Raw genomic sequence first — 12,594 nt, forward strand, 5'->3', positions numbered from 1 at the left:
GCCACATTAGTAGCCGAGCCTATTAATTTCATATTGCATGTGTTGCATTAGACATCTTGTATAGTTAGGATCATGCATCTTTCTTACTAGTTTCTGTTTTAGCTTGGAGTACTCGGTGAGTTTTTATGTTTTAGCATGCTTGCATAAGTGTGAATGTTGCCATGATTAGCATGTTTGCCATAAGACTATGTGCTTAAATACTAAACTTCATGAATGCTTGTGGATGAAGGCTTGTTGTTTGAATTGGAACGATTCAACAAATATGTGTTTTAAGCCCACTTTGTTGGGTGGCAAATCATCATGTTTTAAGCCCATTATGTTTTGTGGCAAATCCGCAATCTTTAAGCCCACTTGAGGTGGCAAATTCAAACCATTTTCGCAAACAAACATGAACTTGAATTGTTCCAAATTGAGCAAACTAGTCTATACTTGCTTGTGTAGATCACATAGTAATGTTAGCTAATAACCGGAATAAGAACAAATAATATTTATAAAAACTCATATCATGATTAGTAGAGGCCGATCTTTGATCGGGTGAGTAGGGGTGCTCAATTCATGACCTTTCCCCTTCGTACCTAAGTTCCCGAGCCAAGGCAACTTTGGTGATATAGCGATCCCGGTTGTCCCTTTAGTGTTCTGTTGTATTCCGGACTCGGTTCCGTGGAGTTAGTAGTTGTATCTATCTTGTTGTCGTCCTTTAATTCCATTTGTTTGAGTTTTAGGATGTGTTGGGCATGTTTCGAACAGGTGGGTTGAACCTTGGTCTGAAATTTTGTTGCCAGGTTTTTGGTCGTTCCGCTCGAGCGGGCCTTGTTGCGCTCGAGCGGAGAGTGCACACTCCCAGTATTTCGTGTCTCGACAAAACTTCTGCAGGTGTGATTTTTATGCTCGAGCGGTAGCACTCGAGTGGGTACTCTGGCGCTCGAGTGGGTAGTACTTTTTGGTGTAAGTTCTGGGAAGGGGAAATCCACGCTCGAGCGGACTAGTTTTCGCGCTCGAGCGGATGTACTTTATTCTTGTGTCTTGGCGCTCGAGCGGGCCTCCTTGTGCTCGAGCGTACCTAGTTTTTGTTCTTGATGCTCGAGCGTTGTGTTCTCCGCTCGAGCGGGAAGGTCGTATATCAGTTGGCAGCTGGGCATTTTAAAATCACTTTTTACATTCTCTCTCTCTTACTTTCTAAAAAGCTATTTTGAGAGCTCCTCTCTCTAGAAACTCCCTTCTCTCTAGGGTTTGATCTAGTTAGAGTGTCTCTCTATCCTCCGGCCTTTGTAAAAAGTGTGTTGATCGTCAAGGGCTTCGTTTTGATCTGAGAATCGTGGTGTTTGAAGCATTTTCACTTTCTTCTCCTTCCCCATTTGAGCTCTAACTTCGAGGTAGGGATATCCTACTCCTTCTCATGAGTTTTGTCTTTGAATTTTAGTATTTTGATGAGTTGGGGGTTGTTGGGTAATTTTGAGAAAGTTTGGGCCTTTGTGTAATTTTACAAAAGTCGGGGTTTTGTTTATATAAACGTATATGCATGTTTGGCATAGAGAAGTGAGATCAATATTGGTCTATTAGTAAAAATGGAACCTTAGGGTTGTGATGTTAATTATGGGAAATGCTCTAATTACATTGATGAATTAATTGGTATAATTAATTTGAAGAAAAGAGGAATTAAGTTGAGAATGTTGAAATTGGAGGTGTATGGGATTAAAGGGTGTAGTTAGATTCGTTTATCGCTCACCTAGTTGAAATGTTGATTATATATCCATTTGGTGCATTTATTTTCAATATAGAAATAACTGCTTTGGGCTATCGGTGGAGGATAGTCTTGATTGTTGCAGACACTGCATGATGATTAGGCAAACTAAAACTTAATCGATTGAGTATGTTATTGAATATAGCAAGTGGAATAATACATAAATTCTATGTATTGATTTATTGTATATGATCTATGTTTATATACATGTGTTGTGTGGGAGGAGATGGGGGATGTACTCCACGGTTTAGGGGAAGATAGGGGATGAACCTCTAAACCGGATTTTGTGTGACAGTGAAACAACACTACAATGTGTATCAGGCTGCGAATTAGAAGTGTTTTTGTTTCATTAATACAACACTACAATGTGTATTATTTGAGACTTATGGAAGTGTTTGAATTGATTTGATATAGCACTAAAATGTATATCGTTATCAATTGTAAAGTATAGAAGTGATTCTATGTTATGTTGATACAGTACCGAAATGTGTATCTTTCGCAAAGTGTGGGAATGGTTTATGTGTTATTGATACAGCATTAAGATGTGTATCCCTCGTGAATTTTGAAAGTGTTTTAAAGATGAGTCTAAACCTCATTAAGTTATTTGGCTAAGTGTTGAGCCTTGTTTTCAAAAATCAAAATTTGAAAGGACGTGGGAAATGAAATGTAACATGGACTTAATGTCATGAAATCGAATGTGATGTAAGTGGATGTATCTGTGTGGACCATCTATCAACTGCTAATCTTTTAGTCATTGTTCATGGCTGGTTTAGTGTATTTCTACTGGGTTGTGGCTCACCCTTTATGGGACATCATTTTCAGGTACAGGTAGCATGCCACCTCCAAGGACATAGCTTGGGAGGCTAGAGGCAGGCGGATTGTTTTGTTTATTTTCTTTTGGTGTATTACATGTAAATTCAAGCCAAGGGCTTTATATGTATTGAGTTAGCACTCTTCTTTTTGTAACCAAGTGTTAACTTGGAAAGCTGTAAGCCCGTAGGGCATTTGCTTTTGTTGTTAACATGTAATGCTTTTGTAAGGAACTACTCTGATGAATAGAAGAATATTTATCTTTTATACCAATGCATGTCTATGTTGATGGGTTTTAATGTTATTACTTTGAGGGCGTTACAGGTGATGACGGACACGTGGCCTTTGGCACAAGTCAGGGTTTCCTAAATTTCTCCAAAATAAAATATTTAGGTGGCGACTCTATATCTGGCAAAGCAGTCCAATTTTGGCATTTTTGATCCTAAAATCGATTTTCCAAAAGATTTGCTAGATTTGGACTCTTTGGTGTTTATCAGTTTCACATTGCACTTGTGAGATTAGATTTAGAACCGCCGGAGTCCGAACTGTGAGGCCTTTCATTTCAAACCTTCTGAAAGGGGGTGCGAAAAAAGGCAAGTCCACAGGTACCCACGTACGTTAAATAGCTCAGACCCTCGGTCTTTTTGATCTAGTCTCACAAGTGCAATGTGATACGTAGATGAGAGTCCACATTAGACAACTTTTAAAAAATCCATTTTATTGCAAAAAATATTTGCCAAAAATGGACTATGTCATTAGATGTCAAAGTCACCACCTAATATTTATTTTGGGAGAATTAAGAAACCCGTGACTCGTGCCAAGGCCACTATTCGTCATAATCAAGGATGCTTGGCTCGAAACCTTAGGTATGAAAAGGGATGGTCATTAATTGTGCACTCTCGCTCACCCGATCAAAAGATCGGCCTTTACTAACCATGATATGATTTTTATTAACTTTATGTGTTCATGTTCTAATTATTAATGAATCTTAAAAATTACTATGTGAAACAAACAAATATAGACGGTGTCATCTATTTTGGAACAATTTAATTTCATTACCTTGAAAATGTTTTGAATAGTGCAATCATGAAAATCAATTTTATTCCAAATTAAATAACACAACTTTCATCCACTAGCATGCATAGAGTTATATGAAATAAGTACATAGCCACATGGTAAGATGATAACGATAGTAGAAAAACATACACAGACAGGATGCTAAAACATAAAAGCTTACATGTTTATCGATGTCCAACAAAGTTAGTAAAAACATTCAAGCTTCTATATACAAGATCCTAATGCAATTCACTCATGAAATGCAACTACAGATCCTGCTTCTAATATTTGGCATGTGAATCATCTCAAAACATGAGGTAGCGCACAAAATCACATAATAATCAATTAAACCCACAAATGCAAATTTAGCCGAATCTTAAGGTGTAAAACATGGATGCAAAGCATGGATATGATGACAAAACAAAATATACAACACATATACAAAATATGGAAAGAAAATAAAAGAATGGGACAAGAAGAAGCGGAGCAGGAAATTATTACAACACTTTGAATATTATAAATTCGAATAAAACGGGGAATAGGAATAAAAATATTACAATAAAATATAAAACAGCACAACTCTCTCAAAATACAACAAATATAGTAAATATGTATGCCTTGGGGATCACCGAGAACCATTCTACTTGAAGCCAGAAGACATGCTTCGTTCTGTCCCAAAAGAAGTTGGTTGACCGGCCAACTAATTGGTTGGCCAGCCAAAAAAGTAGCTGGCCGGCCAACTAATTTTAGCAAAAAACTCGGTTTTGTTCGTTTTTAACACCAACAAAATAACAAACAAGGGATATATAGATGGTTCAACTAACCACTTTCAGTTAGATTACAACAGGTTTATAACATGAAATCAAAGCAAGAAAGGCAAGAAAAGAAACAAAATCCAAGAAATACAAGAAAATCAAAAGTGTGTAAAATTTACTTTCCCTGGAAACAATTTGATTTTCAAACTTTCTTTTGATTACCCTCAAGCTTATTGGAGTGTGTTATCAATTCTCAAGTTAAAAGCTCAAAATTCTAGTTAGAATGGTGTTTTTGGGTGGGGTAACAATGTTTGTGGGAGAAGAGTTATACGCCTCTATTTTTCTCTCAATTTGAAGACACACTCTCTTTTGATCAAAGCTAATAGAATATGGCTATGATAGAAATTATGGAATGGTTTTTAGTGTATGGAAAGATGAAAATAGTGTGTTCTTGAAGTTTTGCTCAAAATTGAAGCGTTTATCTTTTTCTCTCTAACTCTCTCTTTTTCTCTCTCAATTCAATTCTCCCCTTTACATTCTGATTCTCTCTATCTCTATAAGCAATCATAGAGGATTGCTAAGTCAAGGAGGAGAGAGACAAGGTGGGAGAAAAGGTTGATGGGTGGATATGGATGGATTGAAAATTGTGCCACCTTTAAAGAAGATGACAACCTCTTTTTTGATAAAGGGGCTAAATGATGATAATGGAGGGGGCCTAGATACACCTCGTGCATGAATCTAACATAAAAGATCTGAAATGGGCATGACCCATGCGCTTTCATCAAGAATTCTGCCGAAACTGTCCTGCTTCTGGAAAAACTAGCTAGTCAGTCACTTTCTTGGCTGACCGGCCAATAGATGATCCACCTGGCCAAAACACTGGCCAACTGGTCAGCACTATTTATGGCTGGCCAACATTATTCACTGAAAAAAAAAATCTTCTTTTTAGGGAAAACAGGGTTTTTAGTAGAATTCTTATTCTTTCCTCCTATTTCCACACTATTCTTTGCTCAATTTCCTCAGAAAGAGTTCCATTTTGAAGTTTAAAAACGAACATCAAAACACTACAGAAATATTTGGAACAAAGTGTGAAAAGAAACTTTCGAAAGAGAGCTTTGAGCAGGTCTTGAACACTTAGCCAAAACAGGCATAGCTTTGGAAATGAAACATAAATTCCATCTTTCTTACTGATAATTATGTGAGAAAAACATTCTGATTTTCATCATCGGGCAATCAAAAGAAAGCACCCAAATCTTAGGGTTAGTCAAAATGAGGTGTCTACAAGGGGTGCCCAGATTCGCCATCGCCTGGATAGAGGGCAAGTCATCTTGCCTCTTGACATATTTTGGTGTCAAACTGTCAATGACTGACATCGAAAGGTCATCGTTGTTCACCATTCTAGTCGATTGGAGAATCATGGATAGCAAGGTTTTGTTTGTCAAGATTTTCCACAGATGGCGCCAATTGTGCGGGGAGTAAATAATCTTCACTTCCGTATTTCTTGCCTTCGTGTTTTGTTCACTTTAACAGCGTTGTTTCTCATGCAAACATAACAAATATGAGCTAATCAGCGAGTGTATCACCGAAAAACCCTCACGGTCTAGTTAGCCCCCTCAGAGAATATGAGAGAATGAGAGAGTATTTTTTGGGTATTCTTGTTTGCATACCTTCCACCCTCAAGTCTAGGGCTTTTATACAGACAACTTGTCTCATTCCTCTATGTAGTGCGCATTATCCTCATTGTCTTGGGAGAAGAACATTCTGTTCCATTATTCCCTTACACATATGTGTGTGTCAGGCACATCACTAACGTGGATAGGTCACTGTTTGTCCCCCATAAACTGTTAGGTCATGAGAAGAACTCACTCGAGACACTCTTGACCGAGCTAATAATAGCTTGTTTAGGACCATGATCATTATCCATGAGACCTGAGTCATGCTACCATACAGAGCTCAACCAAGCTATCAGCTTGGTTGGAAATACGCAAGCGCTGTCCTTGCCCTCTATCATGGCCTAACTTTACTTGCCCCACCATAGCTAGGTGAGCTTAGCTCGATCAACTAGAAGACTACCTTAGCTGAGATGGAGGAGCTCGGTCAGCTCGAGTTGGCGGATTCAGTCCTTTAGTTTGGCCCAGCTAACTGCAAAGCGATGGGCCGAGCTTATCCCATCATATCGATAGCTCGACCCATTTTGCATGGTCAAAACTCCCATCTCAATTGTCCCTTAATCCGATCTGCTCCAACATGATCTGGATTACTATAACTAGCCAAGCTAGATATCCTGCCCAACTAGAAGAGCTGCACGATGCGATTATCACACTTCAAGGAGCACGGTCCCCCCTACTTTACCGACAAAACATCTTCTTAGGGACACACGTTATCTTGTTGTGATGAGGGGTGTGATTTCCTAAAAGTTTTTCAATTCTTGGTGCCCTTCGAGTGTTATATATATATATATATATACATAACGCCACATCCTTCACTTTCCACTGTTCATTTTTACCAACGGCTTACCCTGTGAGCCAAAACTCCCAACCTTGATTTTTTGCATTTTGTGCCCTAATCAGAGCATTTTTGTGCCCTATTTCATCTCCATTGTCAGAGCATTTTCCACTGATTGAAGTGCCGATTGGAGTTTTAGCCACATAAGCTCTTCATTTCCACAAGTGTTCTTCATCGCCCTCCATGAAACTCTTTCTGTTCTTGAGCTTTTACTGTATTATTCTCATGTAAAAGATAATAATAGAACCCAAAACCACTAAAAATTGGAATAAACAAGTGCTTTGCGTCATCCCTAGCGTTGAATTGCCCCTACCACGATTTTCCATCGCACAGTTCATCCTCCGGAATGAAGACAGAAAAAATTAGGCCAAACCAGGCAAAAAACCATCTTTTGATCCAAAATCGTAACCCAACCAGGCAAACTTCATGTTTGCAAAGTTTGAAGAAATCGAGTTATGAAATCAAATATTGCCAAATTGATCAACATTTGGATGGAAGCACTTATTTGTAGAGATAAGAAGTATAGGTGTTGAACAAGCAAAGAAAAGAATGAAACATAAAACAAAAAAATAAAAAATAAAAAATAAATAAATAAAAAATTGGTATATATGAGAAGTAAAACAATTATTTAAAAAAAAAAACAATTTCTGCAATCAATGTTTTAAAATAAAAAAATAAAAAAACTGAAATTTAGAGCAAATGAAAATCAAATTTAAGAAAAATTTGCTTTCATGCAATGCAAAGTTGAAATTTGTCTCACTCATAGGAATTCCTTTCAAGTTGAACAACTTGTCCTTCTTGTTGAATTACAACATAAGCTCTGCTAGTTGAGGAACATAGTGGCCTGTTTGGAAGCAAAGAAAAAGTAAGTATCAGTCCTCAACTCTTAATCTTAATTGTTTTCCACTTGTTACAGAGTGGAATGCTTCTTGGACATTTGTTCATGAATATATAGCTTTGGTGGCACTTAACATTTTCATTTTATTTATAACTTTCATGTAACATTTTGTAATTGTATCTCTATAGTCCTCCGTAGATAGATGTGCAACTAAGTAAATATTCATTGATTGCATACTAGTGACAGAAATACATAAGATGCATAGTGATAACCACCAAATGTTCTATATTGCAAAAAAATGTTGAAGAGCATCACAAGCCTTCTACAGAAGAAGGTCCAATGTCTATCAAAGATGATGTAATTGTTCATGCGTTTGGTCCAGAATGCCATGGTAGCATACGAGGGCTTGGATTCGGAGCATTGTCATCGAAAGTTGATGCACAAGTATACCAAAATCAAAATGTGAAAAAACTAAATCAACAAATGCTGCTCTTACAACAAGAACTCTGTAACGCCCTCAAAATAAACCCATTATATGTATATCATCAACATGCATTATTTAAAGAAAATAATTTATTAATTCATTCATCAGAGTATTACTAAATAAAAACATTACATGTAACATCAAATTAAATGCCCTATGGGCTTACATCTTTCCAAGCCAACACTTGGACACAAAATAAGAGTTCTAACTCAAATACAAATAAAGCCCTAGGCTTGATTATTTATCAAATAAAAACAAACAACTAAAGATAGTCTTCAAAATCCAAATCCTTCCAAGCTAAGTCCTGGGAGGTAGCTTATCACCTGGACCTGAAAATGATGTTCCCATAAAGGGTGAGCCACAGCCCAGTAGAAATATACTAAACCAAATATAAGTATTGAATAAAGCATTAGTATTGAATAGATGGTTAACCAAGATAATCAATTACATCATTATACAGTCTCATGACACTAATGTCTAAAACACGTTTTACTTTCCAACATTATCAATATGGCTCAGAACCTGGCCAAACTTACAACAGTGAACTATATATACATCATATTCACATTCTTCCAATGTCAACAAACAATTGAGACTCAGGCTCAAATCAAATCACTTCATACTTCCAGTTTGATACACATTTTAGTACTGCATCAATAAAACACTTCAATATAAATAAGCACACATAAAAGTGATGCTAATGGAGTCCATCCCCTATCTCCTCCCAAGCAAAATCCGGTTTAGAGGTCCATCCCCTATCTTCCCCTAAACCGTGGAGTACATCCCCTATCTCCTCCCACACAAAACAATGTATGCAAACACATAACATATACAACACACAATCAATACACATAATGTCTGTATTAATTCAGCAGTCAAAATTGATGACTTAATCAATGATTAGTTTCAGTTATCCCTAATCCACATGCAGTGTCTACAACAAGCACGACTATCCTCCACCGATAGCCCAAAACAGTTATTTCTAGACTTGGAAATAAATATACCAACAATTTAATAGACGAGTGATTTACATTATCCAACTACACCATTTAATCAATAAATTTCCCAATTTCATGAATTTAACCAAATTCCCCAATTCCCTTAAATTAATTATACAAATTAATTAATTAATACAACTAGGGTTTTTCCCAAAATTATCAAAGTAACCCCAACATATCAATATACCAAAACTTAGAACAAAACTTATAAAATGGAGTAGGAAATCCCTACCTCGAAGAAAATAACCCGAATGGAGAAGACAGAGATAAATACCCAAATTCCAATGTGTTCCAAATCACCAAATGTTCAGATTAAATGGAAGCCTTCGACTCACTCTATCTTTTTAATAAAGGATCTAAGGTAGAAAATCACTCTAAGTAGATCAATCCTAAGAGAGAAGGTGTGTAGAGGGAGAGAGAACTCGTAACTTGGGTTTTGGAATCTGAAGGTGTATGAAAAACTGATCAGAAACACGCTGCTGCCTATTTAAACCTGACAGGCTCGCTCGAGCGAAGACTTGGTCGCTCGAGTGACAAGACACACGAAAACCTCGCTCGAGCGAAGAAAAGCTCGCTCGAGCCAAGAATGCAATGCTTCAGGTCTGCAACCCTGGAGCACGCTCGAGCGACAGAATGCTCGCTCGAGCAAGGAACTCGAAAACAAACACCTCGCTCGCTCGAGCGAAGAAAAACTTGCTCGAGCGAATAAGCACTGCCCTCAGGTCTATACCAGACGCAGTCGCTCGCTCGAGCGAAGAAAATCTGGATCGAGCCAGAGGACACAAAAACAAACCTCGCTCGAGCGACCAAATCCTGGCTCGAGCGACCAACCCAAAAACTGGACAGCAACACTTGGTTTACGAACCCAACCAACCTGAAACAAACCTGCCCAACACATCCTATAACTCCAAATGAGAAAATAAAGGACGACAACAACAAATATACAATGACTGAATAAACGGAACCCAAGTCCGGATACAATAATCAAAAGGGAAAAGACCGGGGTCGCTATAACCTCCCCCACTTAAAAGAATTTTGTCCCCGAAATTAAGCATAAGTTTGATTTAAAAATAACAATTCAATAGTACACAACTTGACCCAAAAATGGTCATTTCATCTCTTTATCAAGAAGTATCTTACAATATATATATATAAAACAACATATATTTCAACCTGCATCACTATTATGCATTATTCCTTTCAATGTTAACAATTCCCATATCATATTCAATTGCATGATATATACAACCCATTCAACAATGTAATCAACATATGCAATGTTACACTAAACTTCTATAATGAAGCAAGTTGCAAGATTCACCCATTTACCAATACATACTCAATGTTTTACAACTTAAGACATATGTAAGGCTCTTAAGTTCAACGATATTACAAAATCTAAATACACGATTACCAATCGATAAACATGTCCGGGTATTTTTCGCGAACTTCCAACTCACGTTCCCAAGTGGCTTCCTCCACTCCGTGATGTTTCCACAAAACTTTGACCAAAGGGATGGTTTTGCCTCGCAAAACTTGATCCCGCCTATCCAAGACCCGAACCGGTCTCTCCTCATACGAGACATCCTCATCAACCACTAAATCGGTCCAATCCAACACATGTGATGGATCCGGCTCATACTTCCGAAGCATACTGACATGAAACACGTCATGTACTCCGGACAACTGCGGTGGCAAAGCTAAACGATAGGCAACCTCACCAATCCTCTCAAGGATCTCAAAAGGACCAATGAACCGAGGGGACAACTTCCCGCTCTTCCCAAACCTCATCAAACCCCGTCTAGGTGATATCTTCAGAAAGACATGATCACCCACCTCGAACACCAAAGGTCTCCTCCTACGGTCGGCATAAGATTTCTGACGACTCTGTGTTGTAACAAGCCTCTTACGGATAAGCTCAACTTTCTCCGTCGTTTCCCTCACCAACTCCGGACCCAACAGAGGTGCATCACCCACCTCGGCCCAACAAACAGGAGATCTACACGGTCGGCCATACAAGGCCTCAAACGGTGCCATACCGATACTAGACTGGAAACTGTTGTTGTAGGCAAACTCCACCAACGGCAAGTGCCTCTCCCACGACCCACTAAAGTCTAGAACACAACCCCGAAGCATATCCTCAAGGATCTGAATAGTACGCTCGGACTGCCCGTCAGTCTGAGGATGATAAGCCGTGCTAAAGGTCAACTTAGTGCCTAAGGCACTCTACAAACTCTGCCACAACCTGGCAGTAAAACGAGGATCTCTATCTGAGACGATCATCACTGGGACCCCGTGCAACCTTACTATGTCTCAAATGTACAAGTCGGCAAGATGATCTACCGAGTCTCTCACCCGCATAGGAATGAAGTGCGCCGACTTAGTCAACCGGTCTACAATCACCCAAATAGCATCACTACCCCGCTGAGTCCTCGGAAGACCCACAACGAAGTCCATAGTGACGTGTTCCCACTTCCACTCGGCAATAGGTAAGGGTTGCAACAAACCCGCTGGCCTCTGATGTTCGGCCTTCACTTGCTGACAAGTAAGGCACTTAGATACGAAAGCTGCCACATCTCTCTTCATACCCCGCCACCAGAACTAGCGACCCAAATCCCGATACATCTTAGTGCCTCCCGGATGCACCGCAAGGCGTGAATGATGAAACTCTCGGAGTACCTTCTCTCGACAAGACTCCGGCACAAACAAACGGTCTCGGTATCTCACACTCAGGTCGGGATACACCGTCAAACCCTTCTCAACCTTCCCACCGGAAATCTTCTCACGGAGGGTTTCTACCTCAAGGTCACCCCTTTGAGCCTCTAACACTCGAGTCACGAGTGTAGGCTGTACAACAACAGAAAACAAGGCCGCAGCCTCAACGGATTCGCCCAGAAGTAAATTAAACTCCCCAAGTGCACCCAACATCTCCCATTCTCGGATGGCTATACTAGCTATGTCACCAACAGGTTTCCTGCTAAGGGCATCGGCCACCACATTGGCCTTTCCCGGATGATAATGCAACTCAAAGTCATAATCCTCTATGAACTCCATCCACCTCCTCTGCCTCAAGTTCAAGTCTTTCTGTGTAAACAAATATTTCAGACTCTTATGATCCGAGAATACCTCGAATCTCTCACCATAAGATAATGCCTCCAAATCTTCAAGGCAAATATCACAGTTGCTAACTCTAGATCGTGCGTAGGGTAATTCTGCTCGTGAATTTTCAACTGACGTGAGCCATAGGCAACCACTTTCCCCTCCTGCATCAACACACAACCCAGACCCTCTCGTGAGGCGTCACAATAGACTGCATAACCCAACCCTCTCTCTGGAATAATCAAGACTGGAGCAGTAGTCAGTCTAACTTTCAACTCCTGGAACGACTTTTCACAAGTCTCACTCCA

Source organism: Camellia sinensis, chromosome 8 (genome assembly GCF_055761805.1).
Source record: "Camellia sinensis isolate YWXY chromosome 8, ASM5576180v1, whole genome shotgun sequence".
Lineage (NCBI taxonomy): Eukaryota > Viridiplantae > Streptophyta > Magnoliopsida > Ericales > Theaceae > Camellia > Camellia sinensis.